General features: G+C 37.8%; 1 long non-coding RNA gene across 2 annotated transcripts; it reads right to left on the bottom strand.

Moving 5' to 3' along the window:
• Nucleotides 1-301: 301 nt before the first annotated feature.
• On the bottom strand, nucleotides 302-1,983 carry LOC134630257 (uncharacterized). Of its 2 annotated transcripts, XR_010094275.1 has the most exons (5): nucleotides 1,890-1,983; nucleotides 1,125-1,236; nucleotides 711-813; nucleotides 446-597; nucleotides 302-332 (listed from the first exon to the last, which is right to left on the bottom strand). It is a non-coding gene; the product is annotated as an uncharacterized LOC134630257 (long non-coding RNA). The 2 variants fall into 2 exon arrangements; XR_010094274.2 differs by having other exon boundaries at nucleotides 303-597.
• Nucleotides 1,984-3,926: the final 1,943 nt, after the last annotated feature.

The following is a 3,926-nucleotide window of genomic DNA, read 5'->3' as shown; positions in this document are numbered from 1 at the left end:
GACACATTTTATGAGATGGAATTAGCGAGTCTCATGTCTTAAATGTGTATGCAAGTGCTTGTGTGTTTACTTCATGTAATTGATGATAGAAACATGTCATTTAGTTTTCCCTAAAGCCTGATTTTCAAGTCATACAAAGAATAAACCAAAGTACTGGCAGTGCAATGTATTTCTATTCCCTTTTGTTGGATATTCATTTGTTAGTTCTTGTAACTGCTAAAAGTGTTTACTAGTTTTTGCCTGTCACATATATTTGTTATACCATGTAAACTGTGAAATTCCAAGATTTTCAAACTTGCCTTGTAATAGTGGCCTCACAGAGTCTCTGGAATCTACAGAAAAAAAAAATCACAACAAGATGACATTCAGGAGTATAAACTGGTGTTTTGAAGATAAGAGTACAATGACATTGTGATGCAGCTTTAAAGCTTTTTTAAAAGCATACCATCTATAGGGAAGACATCAGACTCTGCATGCTGGCGAGATCGCAAAGCTGTGTCGGTTTGTGCCGGAGTGGCGAAAGGTGCCGGAAGCTGGGTGGGGCATTATGATGGTTGCTATCAGTGGGCTGGGGGGCAGACTGCGGAGTGATGAGGGCTGTTTAGAAAAAGATAATTTTTTAAGTATTTAAGAATACAGACAACTTGTCAAAAAAGTTTCCTCGTGTCAGACACAGATATGTACACAGACACTAGACAGTATTTTATTACCTGGTATTTTCACTCGAGGGGCCTGGGGAAACCGTTTTTTTGTAGGCTTTCCCCACAAAAAAACTCATCCTCTGAGTCCGTATATGTGTACAGGGGATTTGGTCTAAAGAAAAGAAATTAAAAACGGTCTTAAGTAATTGTAAATATGCTTTTGGCATATTGTTTCCTAAAGTTAGTTTGATTTCTAACAACACACACAGGAAACAGAGACGTGCAAGAAGGTACAGTATACAATGAATTTTTGAAGTGCACAAGTGTACACGGCTTTGCATTTTTAAAAAGTTTACAAACTTCCACTTTTTGGACTATATTATGTGGTGATATTGCAGTATGCAAGCACCACAGATATGTATAAAAGACAAGATCATAAATTCTTAACAATCAAAGATATGTTTGTGAATAAAAAGGTTTTACTTGTGCTTTCTTTTAAGACTGGTCTGGGTTTCTTCTTCGGACTGAAGGTCAGACGTATCACAGCGTTCACGTGGATATCTCTGAAGACTGCGTTCTGCTTCGTGAAATGTGCCTGGAAATACAAACACAATGTACGGCCAGACATACATTACGTGTGGACAAAAGGTGCAAACGCATAGAAAAATCAGCGGTTTCAAAAATACGCTGGTACGTGTGGACGTAGCCTTATTCATTATTCAAGGCACAAACGGAAAGTCATGTACGCGTGCAACTTAAAGTTAGGTGAGCGTGCAACGTACAGTCACGTGGGCATGCTGCGTGAGCTTTCAAACTGAGTCTAAAGTTTTCGTGTGCGAATTGAAGCGAGTGCTCTCCAATCATCAAAAGTAACAAAGTCATTGAACACATTTATACAGTTAACTTTACGTTTATCAATCATATATCACAGATTTAGAATTTTTTGTAGTACTAAGCAACTACAGAGCGAAAGTCTGGGTCAAGCGCCGAGGCGACGGCAAGAACAAAGGAAACCTCGAAGCGTTAAAGCTAGCTTTGTAAGGGAATATAACGAAGAAATTATGAAACGAAAATGTTTTCTTTGTTGATATACTTTGTTCACAGTGCAATTTATTTGTTGCCAGATTGTAAGAAGTAGACACAATTTAAAAAACTTGTTAATGTACAACATTAACAAGTTTTTTTTTACTGTTATTCAAATGCAAACATGGAAATACCGAGTAGGAAAAAAAAATCATTCATTCTTACCTTATACTAATCGTGGTGCGGGCCAGTGCAGTGCATGAACTGATGCCTTCTCCGGTCAATTCCGCTGAGAGTAAATTAAATGTCCCGCTCTACTGTACAAGACAATGAATACCGGGGGAGGGGGGGGGGGGGTGTACCAATGTGAGAGGGGTGCTGCGGAATAGTCCAAGTGATCACTGCTTTAATTTCCCGGTCAACTATACATAAATTGCACGTAGACACGATTTTTTAAAGCTGGTGAACTAGACCAAGTCATTGATAACAAATGAACAATAAATCTACTTTCTCTGGTACTTTATACCCGATCAGTTGCAATGCAATTTAATGCTCAACTACAAATCGATGGTTTTTGATGGTGACCGGAGCCGAATGATCGTCAACTATAAATAGACGTTTTCTCGATGTTGTTGTTGTCACCTGGTCGACTATAAATAGATCAAATATCAATGACAAAAAAACAACGGTGAATCAACATCGTTACAACGTCCCTATAGTAAGACCGTCGGTTTACCACAGTATTTCAATGTTGTTACAACATTGGCATTTCAACCCCGACCATATACGACGGTTCGGATGAAAAATCAACATAGATTCAATGTCGTCTTGCTATCTGGGATCTGAGGGATGAGACATTCAAATTTACAAATCAGGGTCTGGACGGCTTCCCAGCTAGCCAATCATATCTGAGGTCTGCCCTTTCTTCTCTCGTCATATCTCAGCGACAGATGTACAAAGAGCAATGCAAATCACAGTCAAAGTACACCAAAGTACGCTGATTCACCCAGTACAAGAATTATGCTTCTAGTCCACCGAGTTTTTGAGTTACACAACGTTTTATAACTCCAAAAAACGGCGTTTTTCGCCTCTCACCGCAATCTAATTCTGAGTGCTCATCACCCTGTTTTCCAGGCGCTCGCTCTCTTTCCCAATTCTGCAAACATTTATGATTTTAGCAGCTTTTCTAATATGGACCTCAGATTCTTGTTAACACTCCATGGCACAAATACTCTTCCCTTTAGGCTCTGTGTATGTGTGTGTATCAATATTTCTCCCATTTTAAAGTATTACTCCTCCATAATTGTATTTCTGTTAAATCAAAGTACTTTTACTACATCTTAGTACTTCTGCTCAATCATAGTATTTCTGCTAAATCATAGGATTTTGCCAAATTATGGTTTTTGTGCCAAATCATAACATTTGTTTTATGTTATAGTATTACTACTAAGTGGAGGAATTTCTGTCATGTTACAGTATATGGTAAATGGACTGATTCTTATATAGCGCTTTTCTACTCTCACGGAGTACTCAAAGCGCTGTATACAACATGCCCCATTCACCCAATCACACCCATTCTCACAAGCACTTTATCTATACGTAGTGCTTACTAAGCACATTCGCACACATTCATACTCCGATGGACGCATCGGAGAGCAAGTTGGGGTTAGTATCTTGCCCAAGGATACTTGACATGCAGACGGGAGGAGCCAGGGATCGAACCACCAACCTTCCGATCAGTAGGTGACCTGCTCTACCTCCTGAGCTACAGCCACCCATATGTGCTGATTACAGTATTTCTGCTAAATCATAGTATTTCTACTATATTATATTTTTCTTTCTAAATATAGCATTTCTGCTATATAATTTTATTTCTGCTATGTTATAATATTTGTTCTAAACCAGAGTATTTCTGCTGAAACATAGTATTTCTGCCAAATGATAGTATTTCTGTCAAATTACAGTATTTGTGCTAAAACATAGTATGTTTTTCTTAAATTTCAATATTAATAGTATTTTACAGTGTCTCTGGTAAATCGCAGCATTTCTGCTATGTTGTACTGTTTTTCTAAATCACAGTATTTCTGTAATGTTTAAGAATGTTTGGCTGAATATATTCTTTCTGTTATCTTATACAATTTCTCCTAAATTCTTGTATTTTTGGGAAGTTATCGTGTTTCTGGTAAGTTACAATATTTCTGCTAAGTTCTGCTATGCTATTGTATTTCTGCCAAGTATTATGTTTCCTCTAAGATATTGCAG

The sequence above is a fragment of the Pelmatolapia mariae genome, linkage group LG7 (assembly GCF_036321145.2).
Source record: "Pelmatolapia mariae isolate MD_Pm_ZW linkage group LG7, Pm_UMD_F_2, whole genome shotgun sequence".
Classification (NCBI taxonomy): domain Eukaryota; kingdom Metazoa; phylum Chordata; class Actinopteri; order Cichliformes; family Cichlidae; genus Pelmatolapia; species Pelmatolapia mariae.
The sequence above is the reverse complement of the archived record's forward strand: the minus strand, read 5'-3'. Positions and strand labels throughout refer to the sequence as shown.